A 15,682-nucleotide genomic window follows, 5' to 3' on the forward strand; every position below is an offset into this window, starting at 1 on the left:
CACCGCTCCAGAATCAAAGCAGATGGTGCACCCAGAGCCAAACAACACACACTAATGAATTTTTCCACATGCTGAAACTCAGTTTGAAGGAGCTGTTAGGGCTCCTAGAAATAGAAAGTTTCATTACCTGCCTTGGAAAACTTTGCTCTGTGCTCTACAGTACAGTCCTGCCCATGTTTGTGAGGACACTTGAGGTCATGAATGAAAAAAATCAGTGCACGTTTCTGTTCAATTCTGTGAGGAGGAAAAAAAAGCAATGTTCAAAGCAGACTTGTGATAAGAGTATCACACAACCCCTGTGAAAATCCTACCAGGGCAGAGTACTTCCCCATGGGGTAAGGTGTACAGAATGTATTCAGCACATGAACAGCCTGACCAAAGGATTGTCACAACTCAGTGATCGCAAAAAGTACTCCCCTGTGCGTGTCTCCAAGTCAGAATGCCTCATGTTGTAAGTGGGTTGAAGTTTTAAGTGGTAGCAGATGTCGGCAGTATGCTCCCGACCTTTGTTTCATGGATTTCCAGATAACTGCTGCTTTCGTGCTAGTCCTTTTCTAGTAATAACAATTATTAAGTGCCATTTATATAAGGTCTTTCATTCAACAATCCCAAAGCGCTCAATAAATTTAACAAACCATTAATACTCAACAGATGTATCACTTTACATTTTTAAAGAGACTGTGTACAGCGAGTAATCCTCCATGTTCCCGCAAATGGTAGGTACCGTAGTTAGCTTCAGTTTGCAGACAGAGAAGCAGAATTAGGGAACGCCAAAGGCCACAGTGCACTCTGCTAATAACAAAGGGATTTAAACAGAGTTCCTGGCTCTTAACTCTGTCCCCATTGCAAGCAGGAAACCACCCTGCCTCCAGAAATTCACACACACTGATAACTTCAGTGTTTTATCCAGAACGCTGAACTGAAAAGCAAGGATGCGTTCCCAGAGAACACAAAAAACACACTGGTTAAAGTGAGTCACGTTCAATCAAAGCAACAAGATTTTTTTTCACTAGCACAACTTAAGCTAGCTAGAAGTGGACTTAGTTGCCCAGACAGGACATTGGAGAGAAATCCAATAGTCACCAAGTAACTGTAATCTTGCTCGTACATCCCACTGGAGAGCAGAACAGCAGGATTCCCCCTAAGCACACACACATCACAGGAGACACTGCTTGGAAAAATCAGCCTTGCCAGAACAGCAGTGCCATCTTCACATCACCTAGATTACACTTCCATTAGCTCACAAAATCTCCAAAACGCACACAGGCAGTCGTTCTCACCAATGAGAACCAGGAGCACAAAATGAAGCAAGCACCTGATTGCCACCGATACTTTGGATTCAGACAAGTAAGGACTTTGCCGTGCCTCAAGTCCACATCGTCTGGTTAATACAAGCAGAGTGCAAACGCACAAAGGTAATACCTATATACAAGCCAGTGGCCAGAGCACCAGCACCCTGGCTCCCCAGATTATCTTCTCAGCTAAGCAGGTGGCTGCTCTTTTGACTTTCTGCACGGGCCAAGGAGACAGGGTTGTAAAGTGGGCGTTCCTGCTCACCCACAAGCTTCATCAGTATTGGCCTAAGCAGAACCAGCATCCTCTGAAGCACAAAAGCCTTCTTTGCAAGTCTGCACCTGTGAAGTTATTCCTGAAATGAAGCCTTCTGTCAGAGAGTAGCTGGACTTCAAGTATTCCAGCTAGTTAGCTACTGTATAACTAGGTCACGCTTCCACCTCATCAAAATGGCATCACTCTGGAAATCCTACTATTCAGTGCCCAAACAATCAAGTTACCCTGTCTCAATGACTTACCTCCCCACCAGAAAACCACAGTAGCTGAGCATCCATGCCTAGACTGCACAAAACACAAGGAACAGGTTTCAGCTAAGGCACAGGACAACTCACACAGTTATCGACTGTTACGGCATGCACAAGCAGCAGCAATTCCTTCAGCTGCGCCCCTGCCCTAACATGAAGCAAAACGTTCCTTATTTGTTGTTGTCAGATTGTCTGTTCACCTTTTAAGCCTACTACACTTCTCCTACAAAAGGCAGTTTGAGCTCTCTGTCACACAATTTGAATTACACCGCATTTGTTCATATTTGAGGCAACATAAAGAAGCATTTACAGAAATCTCAAGATAGTTTGAGACCATGGCTCATCTATGGTCACAGTAATATAAACCATAACTTAGCTGTGTATCTCAGTTCGTAATCGCAATAATTAAATTTTTTTTTTGCCTAAGCTTTACCTACTTACAAAGAAAACTGCAGACTTAAAACCACATCGAAATCCCTTTGTAACTGACCATGCAATAAAACCTGGCACTTAACTAGTGCACCTTATGCTGGACACAGAAGGTAAGAATCCTCACATCCTCTCCTAAGCTTCCTTTTAGTCATCTGATACGACTTCTCCTGATACATTACCCTCTCGCTCTGCACCCAAAACGGGAATTAGAAGTGGGAAGCTCGGCTATTAGAAGTGCTTCCTTCTCTAGTTTCTACCAAGCATACCTTGGACAACTGATCAGCAATGCAACCAGCTGGCAACACAACCAAACGGAGACATTGCCAAGCTCTTCTCAGCTGAATTAAAATAACAGCAAGTAACATGGATTGTATTTATAAAGTCACAAGACTAGTGCTTGGCCCTGACGAGGGGTGAGGGAGAAGGTCCATCCAAGGTGACGCCTCATTCTTTTCAGCTGAAATAAACTGAATTTCTACCAAGGGGAGCCAGGTTTCATAACCTATAATAGGGAAAGCGTTCACTGGACAGAGATTGTGTGAGTGCATAAGAGAGGCTAGACTGGGGCCCGTTTTTTTCATCATGCGGAAATGTAACAGCTTTTTATTTCGTTTTATGACTCAGTGTTCCCAATGGAAAGAGCACACACATCATGGGTTTGGCACTGCACACCACTCAATTTCCTACCAGCCCCATCCTTGCAATGAATCCAATACAGCCATTTCTTTAACCTCTTCAAGGAGGGGCTTGTGCCAGTGGCGGTCTCCAGGAACAGGAGGGGTGCAAGGCAGGGATGTGTCAGAAAGACTGCTCTCTACTCATAGTCCATGCAGCGTAAACCACCACTAAGAAAAACAAATGAGCCCAAGAGACAGTCAGGGGAAACTAGAGAAAGGTCTCCTCCTGGCATGAGTCAACATGGCTCCAGAATAGTTGAAAGAGCTATTCTGTTTTGCATTGGGTAAAAATTGTCCACCATAACCTATTACAGCTCTTCTCCCCACTGATTCATTCCCCAGCATGCTACTGGGATACGCGGACACAAGGATGCCATAGGTAGGTGAACAAACCCAGTATGCAGGCTACAGCCAGCCTCCTCTCTACTTCAACATAAGCATGACCTAGAGTTTTAAACAGAAGGTTGCCTTTCCTGTTTCTTTGTGTGCTGCAAAAATGGCAAAGCATCCCTGAGCTGCTAAACCACGAGGGTTTCTATTTGGTCCACAATGTGCACCGGGGTTGGTTGCAAAACTGCGAAGATCCTCATAACCTAGTTAAAAAAATAAAATCAAAGGAACCAGCTTTAAACCAAATCTCAAACTTAATGCAAGCCTTTGCTGAGTTAATAACGTTGCCAAGGGACTTCTGGGTCCATACTGTCTTATCTTTTTTCAAATTCTGAGCTCCTTTGCAATTAGGCACACAAAAATGTGCCATATGACATTAAAAAAGCGAGGGGGCGGGGAGGGGGATGTGGGGGAATTGCTCCAAAACAAGGGATTTCTTAACATCTCCCTTTCCGCCTCTTCTTTCCCCCCCAATCACATACTTAAGTTGTGAATATACTACTAAGTATCATAGCTCATCCTCAAAGTCTTTATCTCTTTGCCTTTGTCTGCAACTATTACATTTTATGAATTTTACTTAATTGGGGCTACCTAAATAAGTGATTTGCCAGGCCAAAATACTAAAGCTATAATGCTTCAGATGAGATGAGGACTCTAATTTCCCCAGTTATTCCTCCTACCGACTGAGTTCGCTACTACAGGTCTGACCACTCCCAACACACACGACAACACAAATACTGCGGTGGCAAGGGCTGATATCAGCTCCACCAACAAACATAGGAAAATACAAACAGCTAAAAACCATTAGCTTTCAAACATGCACACTGACTGATGTCAGAGCGGCATGTCAAATCCAATTACAAATGCTACAGGGACAAGAAGCTAAGAGTTGTTTAGGGTTTGCCAACTGTATCTGTGACATACAAGGAGAGTCCTCTAATAACTGAGTAGAAAGACTCTTCTTGGAGTCAAGAGCTTTATTTTTTAAGTCACCCCTCCCACTGCATGACTGCTGCCCAAGAAGGCTATTACTGGGAAAAACATCATTTGCCACTGTGTTGGATATGATACAACAAGGAAGAAAGTGGTCTGGTGGTGTGCTGTTAAATTGATCAGACTATGGATATGCCAGTATTTCCAGAGTTCAGCCTCTCCCACTTAATATTTTTGGTGCCTACATCTGGGAAATTTACTCATTTAGTAGAATTCCAGTTCTGTACTAGGTGCCTAAAGACAGCAGGAAACCTAGAGGCAAAGGGGAAAGCAGCACCACCTTCTCCCTCATGTGAAAAATACTGAAAAATAGAGAAATAAATTTCAATCAAAGATTAAACACATCCATATCTATTTTTCCTTCCCCCTTTCCCTCTGCTGTTTTCTATGCTTTAGGCAGTCTCGTTCTCAGTGGCCTCCAAGCAGAGCCTCCAAAGTTCCTTACCACAGTTCTCCTCTTGCCATCTGGCCAGATGTGTTCTCTAGATGTTGTGCTAGACTTGAGGTGGGATCCTTGTCCTCTCTGAAGTCAGTGGGAGATTTCCCATGGGCTTCAGTGGGAACAGAACTCCATCTTTTGTCTCACACGCTCTGGAAGATTTATTGTTCCTACTATCTGTTTGGGTCTCAAAACATAAATGGTGAAGCCACCTCCCAATTCCTATTCTCTTCCCAAAGAGAGGGGCACAATAAAGCACATCTATTACAAACATCACAATGTAAGTAAATACTGGATTGTTTTTCTAAAGTGTTAATGCTGGGTATCCAAATAGCTAAATATATATTCCTTAATTTCTGTCTAGGAAGAACAGGATTTGGTTTATATCCATGCATAAATCAGGACTCTATTCCTTACACTTACCTTGACTCTGTTAATGCTTTTTAAAAAAAAGCCTTGAGCTAAATTTTCTTGACTTTTGTTTATAATAGCCTAGATCACTGTAAAAAAGTTTGGAGAAGATCCATGTTTCTAACGGGAGACAACTTACAAAAGTCTGGGAACTCTTAACCACAGGAAAAATGACAAGGCTTCAGAATGAGTCATCCTCGATATTTGCAAAGATGTTGGAAGAAACCGGGCAACAAAGACTAATCACTCTAATGTACTTTCCCCCTCTTTTGTAGATTCCCATCTGCTCTGCCTCACTTTCTGAAGACCACAGCATACACATAAGTGCACTTCTCTGTAGATCGGCTGCATAGCTAGGACTGGTGCCACCATCATTCCTTTTCGTGACCAGGGTGGTACTGTGAAATCAAAGCAGCCTGGGGTCACTTGGGCAGGAGGGGATGCCCACCCATCTGGCACAGGCATTGCAACCAAGGTACCTCAGTGCCTTCCAGGACAGGCACTAGGGCACACCTGGGGTCACAGCTTACAAGCTGTGACCTCTTTGAATTCTTTTAAACGTAACCCCGTGCTAGATGCAGTGCATTCCCACCATAATTGTGTCATTCCGGCCTCAAGAGAGAGATGCAGCAACCTGTGGAACAGCTGAAGAACAGGACATTGGAGCCAGATGCAGGAGCCAACTACCCAGAGCACATTGGCTTGAGCTTTACATACCCTCCAGCTACCCGCTGGTTAACCCTCAGCCACCCTGCAATACAAGTGTCTGGCAGCTTTGCATACTTTACCACTTAGTGGCATACAAATTAAAGCTTATAGGTGAATGCTGGAAAAGAAAGGATGTTTTTCAGTGCTGATGGATACAAAGAAGCAGGCACAAATGCAGATTCAGATACACACATTATTAGCTAGTCTTAGAGACCCTCTCTGGGGATGCTGCTAACAGAGAAACACCTTGCCCTTAAAGCATTTCACCAGACATCCTACAACCCTTCCCGAGGCTTTCCCACCTTCTTCAGATAGATCAGCTACTGCAGCGACCTTCCACCAGTCTGGTATTCTGAGTACTAACTATGGAAAGCGGATAAAATCAAAATAAACTGGAAATTCTTTCTAAATGGCTTTTTCTTGAGACTATAAGAACATGTTTGCAAATGCTGCAAAGAGTCATGTTCTAGTGAAGAATCAGTTACCGCTTCATTAAAAGCTCTTCAGATACCAACAAAGACCTAAAAATTGGATAAGTACAAGTTACAGTAAGAATTTTCTAAAAGGGGAAAAAACTTCTCTCTCAGCTTGACCAGAGTCCCACATCCTTCCTAGCTTGTCAGCTCTGGAGCAATGCCTCACAGTGGGATCATTCAACTCATCCTGAAATGTTTTTTCCTAAAGAAAGTAAAGCACTGAAGTAGCTTATGAAAAAAAAAGAGCATTGTGGTAATAATTTATATCCTTCTATGGAAAAAGAACAAGTTATTAGTTTCTCAGTGGACCAAACCAAGTATTGAGAATCTGATCATCTGTCACTTCTAATAATGATGAAAAGCCAACAGCGAAACTTGAAGTTTTAGAGTCAACATTACTGCTCATGTTTGCAGCAGATGGAAGAAAAAATTCCATTTTACTTGCAGCAGCAAAGCCCACATGGCCTTTGTTTTGAAGTGTTAATTAGTCAGTTCTACTAAACTCCTCCACATTGGTAAAATGGCATTATCTTGATCCAAATCAACTTGCACTGAAGTCAGAAGACTTGTAACTGACTACAGTGGGAACTGGATGAAACCTTAAGAGATAAACTGAACGGGAAATGGTTTTTATAGAGAGACCTCTTGCCCCCAAGGCGAGACAGTCCTAGGAAACTACAGAAACACATTGTTCTTTTTCAGCCTTTTGCCGAGGCCAAAAAGATTTAAAACAAACATGGATCTAAGACAGCAAAGGAAAAGACTTCCATTCCTCCCCCAGACACTAGCTCATTTGAAATATCCTACTGGCTTTTTCCTATCACTGCAGAGTATTTCCAGCTTCAGCTAATAGTACAGAAGAAATGAAAACTTTATTTTTTAGCGTGTCTGGGAATGAAATCCCTAATGCTCTATGTGAACCAGTTATTCACAAAAAGGGTTTCAAGTCTCTCGAATATCCACTCTACACTTGCATTACATTGTGGGGTATTATCTTCACTTCAGAAAAATTGAAAGACTTCTAAGCTTATAAGAACAAAAAAAATGGAGGGTTTCCATCAACACAGTGACAATAAAGTCTCCAAGTAAATATTAAGGGATCTCAAAATGGAAGTAAAAGCCAGGTGAGAATGCAGACCCGAGAATACCAATCTTTTCCATTTCTCAAGAAAAACCAAGTGTCCAACATACTGACTGAACAAGGCAAGCATGTGAAGCTGCTCGCCAAAGAGGTCTGGAAAAATTGCATATTAACTCTACTGATCTGAATCTCAACGCATGTAATAAATTCTTAGAGGACCCTGCCTTCCTATCTGCACAGGAACAGGGAGAATCTCAGCAAGTGACATTTCCCTATGCTAACATAGGAGGAAAGATCTCTACATAGAACTAGGTTGCTCTGAATATAGCCAAGCTAGGTCTTGTTTCTATAAATTAACTGTATTCCCAGAACCACACTATAATCCACTGATTTGGTGTTCAGTCTTTTTCTAACTCAACATGTTTTCACTCCTCATTCGAGGCGAGATCTCCCCTCTGTTTCCTCAAGCTGGGCACGGTTTTCTCTTACATCAACATCTCTTCTTGTGGTGTGAACACACAGGCTGCAGGAAGGATGAGGACTCAAATATCTGGCTGCCCTGAAGATTTCTCCCAGGGAAGAACAAGTCAGGTCCTTGTAGTAAACTCTCCATTATCTAGCAGAGGGTTCAGAACTGACTTCTTGCCTAGACAAATATCCGGTTATGTGTTCTCCACCGACCAGACCGTAACTACTCCAAAAACAGCTGCTTGAAGGAACAAGCAAAATTTTGAACAAGACAATAGGTTAAGTTCACTCCCTCCCTGTCCATCAGTATACAGTCCCTCTCATCATGTTTTTCCTTTTCAGGTTCACCAACTGTACCATGACTTTTCTCCTTCAACAGCATCCAGATGGAAACAATGAACTCCCTACCACCATGAAATATCGTCTTCTGATTCTAATCTGGCTATCTTGGCTCTTATACATTGGAGCTGCTCCAGAAAAAGTCCTGTCAGCTTGCAACTCTCCCACCCGTGCCTTTTCCACACATCCTTTCCATCCAGGAACTAACAAGATTAGAAAAGGGTCTGCTGTGGTGCTTATACTCCCATTATGATCATCCAGCATGTTCTGTCAGGAAAGAAAGAGTCCAAAAAGGGAGAACAATACTCCCCAACAGCTTGTCTTCACAGATATTTAGCACGAGAGATTTTGGCTGCTAATAGCAATCCTCTCAGTCCACACAAAAATCACTGCTTGTGTGACAGAGCCACCACAGAACCTTCTCTTATGTCCTGCTCATCCACCAAGCAGGAATAAGCACTAGACTTGATGGCAAAAAATGGAGCTGTAACCATAAAACTACTGGCTGCAACAATCCAAAAAACCCAGTGTTGATCATTATCAGGAAGGGGAAAAATGAGTGGTGAGTGTACATCCTCACTTCCACAAGCACATGGATAAACATCTGTTAAGATGACACTCAGAAATAGCCAGTACAAGCCAGTACTTGAGGAAAGAGATTTAGAGCATGACCTTCAAACAATAGTTTTAGTGATGCAGTATCATCCAAAGATACTTTTCTTGATATTGGAGCAACACTCATTTACAGAGGTGATACCATGGAACTTGCCAGTCATCTGTGGTTTCTGATTATGCGAGCACATATATTCACTCAGATCTCAAAGGTAAAAAAAAGAGTTATGCCATATCCTGAGGAGGTATAAACCACTCAAGATCCAAAAAAAAAGATCACACAGCAAGAGCCCATCTCTTCTTCTGGCATGGACAATTTTCCACACCGAGTCCAGCAGCACTAGCTGCACCACAGCACATCTCCAGAACAACGTGCCGCAACAGCTCTACCACTAAAATAAGCTCTCAGTAGACTTCACTGCCGAAGGGGAAAAAGCCCCATAGACCCCATTTGATCTCTAGCCTGCCTCAGCAATGAGATCTGGTTGTTCCCTTGGCTACTAGGCTAAGCCAAACATTCACTGATCTCATCTTCAGGTGAATAATTGAAACCCACAGCTTTGGTTTTTGTTTTAAAAGCCAACTTACTCATGAATCAAATAACTACACCAAACTTAGTGAGGCTGCAGATACCTCATCTTCAGGTTACCAGATGCCCCCCAACAGAAATAGTGCTGTTGCCCAAGTTCCTCTTCCTTTATTCTGTCGCCTTCCAGGAAGAACATACAACAGCATCTCTGTAACTAACGGTCAGGGGGGCAAAACCTTCTGTCCCATCATAAGCATCTGTAGTTCATCAGCTGCAGAAAACCTAAAGTTCGTTCCACCTCTCCTTTCCTCACCCTTCAGCTCTTACTCCTTTGAAAAGTAAACGGGTGGTAAGAAATCAACTTCGCAAGCCATGGTTTGCATCACTCTGCCACACCATGCTCTGCACGCCTTGCCTCATCGTAGCTTAAAATAACCCATCCCCACCCTGGGATGTCTGCATATGTACTCTGCAAATTTAAGGAAATGCTGCTTAAAGGTGATGTTGATTCAAGGGAAAGCCTCAAGTTCCCTTGAAAGAGCAGCAGACTAGCTGATGTTATTCATTGCACTTTGGCACATGTCTGCAACCTCCCACAAATCAAGGAAGGGGAAACCCTCTGCGCAAGGGGTAACATGCTACGGAAAGACATGGGGGAGCAGTTAAGGCACATAACTCAACGCCCATTTGTTTCATGCACATAGCCAGACTCTCCAAGGCCATCTGGGAGTGATCCATCAAGGCAGGTGGTTAACCACTCCACAGCTCGCCCTTCTGTGAGGAGGAAATGGCATGTTCTCACCGTCTAACAAAAAAATGTGCAAAGGTGAAGCCTCAAGAGGGTACGTAGAAAGCTGTTGGTAACACCACCTGTCACTTCTCGGGGGCCTGGGGATTTAGTTGCAGACCATACAGGATCACAAGCTGAAGAGCGCGAATTTTTTGCCTTTCCCCAGGCTTTGCAGTCACAGGCACTGACCCTTCCACAGGGCAACTTGAAAAGATACCATTTAGTGCAACCCTACCAGGTTTACTTGTCAGCCAAGAGAGCTTTTTCGGTCCTTCACAACAAGCGCTGAAGATCATCCGTCTTTCAGATTCACACATTCAGACTGAAGTTTGCTGAGTTTTGAAAGCCTTGGCTGAACTATGGTACTTCGGCAGGTCACTAAGGTAGGAAGAGCTACCTGTTTTGCATTATTTTAGCCTCCAAATCAGGCAAAACTTGGCAGTGTTTGGTTTGCAAACTGTTTTCAACCACAAATTCTGTTAAGGGAAAAAGCTCTCAAGGGATGAAAGTTCACTTAGTATTAAAAAAACACCCCAAACTGAAATAAGTATATTGCAAAAACACTAATCCTCCCTCTGGCACAAAGATATCTGACTGGCCCATAAAGTACAGCTCTCCCCTCTTCTTCCCTGGCTGAGAATCAGTACTGCTAACAGAAAAAGCAAGTCATAGATATTCTTTCCGCACTCTATAACCAAAACTGTGCAAAACCACAGACGCCGCCTTCAGTTGAATCAAATTTCAGCTTAGGCCCCTCACCTTCCAGAGATCAGGAAAGCTCGTCTCCCTCTCCAGGTCAGAGACTTCCTACAACCTGCTCAAGTTCTCACAGTAGCAAGCTGTCTTTACCGTCATCCTCCTCTTCCCTGCTGGCTGGCTAATTTCAGCATCTTTCAAACTCCAAGTTGGGGCCAAGGTGCTAGTTAGGAGATACTACAGTGATGATGCATGCACCTTAAGGTAGACAAACATCACTGCGACTGAACTTTGGGGAAAAGTAAATCATCCAGTAACCACATAAGGTGAACACATCTCTCCCTCTCTAGCTAGCAAGAATGTATCTGAACTGAAAGACAGATCAAAAATACCTGCTAACAAGCTTATCCATGTTAATAACCCTCCAAGATTTATTCTCCAAATCAGAGTCCTAAAACTTTCACTCACTTCTAGTACTGCTGGTGGTCTTAGCAGCTTTTCTAGCACATACCTGAAGGCAGTAAGAGAAATCCCATTCTTATTGAATGAGAAACAAGTTTTCCCTCAAAGTTCTGAAAGGGCACAAAATTACCTCCCCACTTCATCCTACTTCAGGTAACCTCAGACCATCAACTAGTTGACAGTTTAAATTGCAAAATTATGTGTCATCTACCCAGCCCTCAGGCCATTCCTACCGCAATCTCCAAGCTAGCCTTTGTACATTACAAAAGTAAAACTTCTCTTTTCTGTTCCCAAAGGCATGCTCACTTCCAGCATCCAAAGAAATCTCATCCCAATCAATTAACAGCTCAGCTGTGCTCTGTTAAATCCTTAAACCAGCTGAGACCCAGACAGGCAGCCAAAAAGCATGAAAGAATGAGCCCAGATAACCCCCCCCCCCACCTCAGATGCCTGGCATTTAAGGCAGCTGTCCCATGGAAATCAACTATTGCAAAATCAAGTAACAACTAGACATGCAACACGTGGTTTGGATAAGTCACTGAGCAGCAGGGGGAAAAAATAGCAAAATTTTTTGGCATATCAGACAGTTCTTCCCACTCCCAATTCCACTCCCACGTGCTTCCTCACTTCTTATAAAATGTTAATCGGAACCTAAGCATCTCAGGAGTCAACCACATCATGCTAGATACTGTACATATTATAAGATGGACCATTCCCAGAAGAGATATAGTAAAAAAGAGGAGTGGGGGAAAGCAAGAGAAAGGAGGAACTGGTAACCCCTGACAAACAGCCCAAAAACTTGTGGGTTAAATAATTTCCTGTGGTCACAGAGAGTTTTCCCCAATGCTAGGACTTAACAGAGACGCTCCAAACCTTTGGATGGTATCCGAGCAATTCCCTTTGACCTAAATTTTCCTCACCAAGTACCCAAAGGGGCATACAAAAGGTTCTCACACTGACTGTACTTGAAGTTACACAAAGTAGTCTGCAGCAATGAGACTGGGCTGGAAATTTAAACCAAGACAAGACCTTCAGCACAGATCCAAACTGTTAAGAGAAGTAGAATCTTCCCTCATAATTAAACATTTTTCTTGTAATCAAATCAGCTAGTATTTTAACATGAAAGCAGAATTTGGTCTTCAGGACCTCATGGGAGCATTTACTAATCCTGAGCTTTACTCACCAGATGTTAAAGGGCCATGAACATGTGAGGGCCGTGGGAGGCGAACAGAATGCTGAGCTAAGATGTGCCACGCAAACCAGGGAGCATTCATGTCCTTTGAGCCTGGATGTTCTAAACTAAGCTTTTCCTCCACTGACTGCTTGGATATATAGCAATATGATGCTTTTTTAATCTAAAATTTAGAAAATAACCTCCATTCTGCTTAGAAAACAAAGGAAGTTCTCAGATCTGACAGAATGTAAGCGCACACTTCATTCTACATAATATCCCCAAGGACATTAGAAATTCACAACTCCTATTTCAATAACAGTTCTTTCATAATTATACTGAAAAATTCACAGGCCCTTACCCATGTCATCCAAGTAAAATGTCAAACAACGCTTGGAGACAGTAAAAGATGAGAAAATGAAGATACTACCTGTGAGAAAGGGACTCCAAGTTAGGAACATGTGAAATACTACGCTGGGTCAGAACAAGGATCAATGTAGCCCAATAGCCTGCCTAGCATGGTGGCAACTGGAGATACTGTTTAGGCCTGGCTCTTCTCAGTGATCCTCTTTCCTCAAGATTCCTCCAGCATCCGCTAGAACTAGGATGTTAGAAGGCACACCTTTCCCTCTTCTTTTTATTATCTATTTAGAGACCTGTTTTCTGTGAATTTGTAATCCCTTTGAGAGTATCACAGAATCACTATGGTTGGAAAAAGACCTGTAAGATCATCAAGTCCAACCACCAACCCAACCCCACCATACCCACTAAACCATGTCCCACAGTGCCACATCCACACGTTCCTTGAACACCTCCAGGGATGGTGACTCCACCACCTCCCTGGGCAGCCTCTTCCAATGCCTCACCACTCTCTCAGTAAAGACATTTTCCCTAATATCCAGCCTAAACCTCCCCTGGCACAACTTAAGGCCATTTCCTCTAGTCCTGTCACTTGGGAGAAGAGACCAACACCCACCTCACCACAACCCCCTTTCAGGTAGTTGTAGAGAGCGATGAGGTCTCCCCTCAGCCTCCTCTTCTCCAGACTGAAAAACCCCAGCTCCCTCAGCCGCTCCTCATCAGACTTGTGCTCCAGACCCCTCAATGTCCTTCTTGGAGTGAGGGGCCCAACACTGAACACAGTATTCGAGGTGCAGCCTCACCAGCGCCGAGTACAGGGGCACGATCCCTTCCCTACTCCTGCTGGCCACACCATTTCTGATACAGGCCAGGATGCTGTTGGCCTTCTTGGCCACCTGGGCACACTGCTGGCTCACATTCAGCCGGCTGCCAACCAACACCCCCAGGTCCTTTTCTGCTGAGCAGCTTTCCAGCCACTCTTCCCCCAGCCTGTAGCGTTGCATGGGGTTGTTGTGACCAAAGTGCAGGTCCCGGCACCTGGCCTTGTTGAACTCATGCAATTGGCCTCGGCCTGTTGATCCAGCCTTGTGCAAGTACACAGATATGCTCTGCCTCTACCTCCTTCTGGAGTGACAAGTTCCAGAAGCTCACTGTGCTGTACAGACGCATGCTCCTTCATCTGCTTTCAACCAATGTCCAAGCGTGCCCTACCTCTAGAATTGTGGGATTTGCCAAATAAGCTTTGCATTCAGCTTATCCACTGCCTTCATGATTTCATAAGTCTCAGACATACCTCCTCTATACACTCTCTCTAAACTAGAGGGTCCCAGCATTTTTATTCTCTACCTAGAAGTCAGCCGCTCTATCCCTTTCATCATTTTACAGGTACTTTTCTACATCTTCTCTAACTCTATTCTCATTCTTGAGAGGTAGAAGTCAGAACTACAATATTCAAGTGAATTTTTGTGCAAGCGCACCGAAGTTTTATAGAACAAGAACATTACTCCCTCTTGTTCTCATTACCCTCCTTGATGATGCTTAGCACCATTGGCTTTTTTCACTCTCACACATTGATAAGGATTTTGACAGCTATTGATAAAGACTCTCCAATCTCCTTCCAGAGCTGTAAGTGCCAGTTACAAGTTCAGCATCGTGTAACCATACCTATAGATTATTTTTTTCCCTAGATGCACTGTCTTACCTTTACCTACAGTACACTGAAACTCACCTGCTACCACTTTGTCCAGCCAGTTTGGGGAGATTCTTCCAATTTTCCTTGCCATCAGTCCTGCAATGACTACCTAAGAGCTTACTGCCATCAACAAACTGGAACATTGTTGCACATGTCCTCCTCTGTGATATCAATAAAAATATTCAATGCATAGGTCCCAGCATTTGCTCCTGTGGCCCCAAAGCCGATTCCTCTTTAATGCAAGAGTGGCCAGTAATCCCTATCCTTTGCTTTCTACCCTTTAACCAGCTTTGAGGCCCTAAAGAAGCTTTCCTGTGATCCTGCAGCAATATTATTTCCTGTGTTCGGTGTGGGATATCAGATCCACTACACTGACTAGGTCCCCTTTATCCACATGCCTGAAGACACACTGACAGTTCCAGCAGATGAGGCAGTATTTCCATTACAGAAGCCATAGTGGTTCTTCCCAAACAGACTGTTTTATCTGAATGTTCAGCGGTTCATCATCTATACCACAAATATTTATTCCCAGCAAGATGTCCGACAGTTTGTAGTTCCCAGGCTCTCCCTAGAGACATTTATGTCAAAGAGTTACACTGATAACCCAACCAGGCCTCCAGCACAGTAACTGTTTGCAATATAAAGTTTGACACCATTTGCCTGCAACTTTGCAGTTTAATATCAGAGTTCCTTCAGGAGTCTGATAAATACTGTGGTCTTGGCAGCTTTCTGATATCTTACTTGTATATACAGTCTCATGTTTCCTGTATATTTACTGTAAATTGATATCAGTACCCTGAGCTACCCACTGCAAAGAACATGTTGGGGTGGGAATCTGCAGCAAAGACTGATGCAAAAATCATTCAGCATCTGCCGTTTTCCCCATTGTCAAGGATAATCCCTACCAATTCTCTTCCTGACTTCCCACTTGCAATACATTTATGTAACTATGACCCATCAGTTTGATCACCCATTGCAAAATACTCCTTGATTCTGCTTTTGCCCTTTTCATTTCCTGTTTCATCTTCCATGTTTTACAGGCTTTTCTATTCTCCTTGTTTGCACAAGCGTTCTGCTTTAAGCGCCAATCTTTTCTCCAAAACACCCACTCAGCTCTCACATGGGGCTACTGCAAGGG

This window comes from Gavia stellata, chromosome 8, assembly GCF_030936135.1.
Source record: "Gavia stellata isolate bGavSte3 chromosome 8, bGavSte3.hap2, whole genome shotgun sequence".
NCBI lineage: Eukaryota > Metazoa > Chordata > Aves > Gaviiformes > Gaviidae > Gavia > Gavia stellata.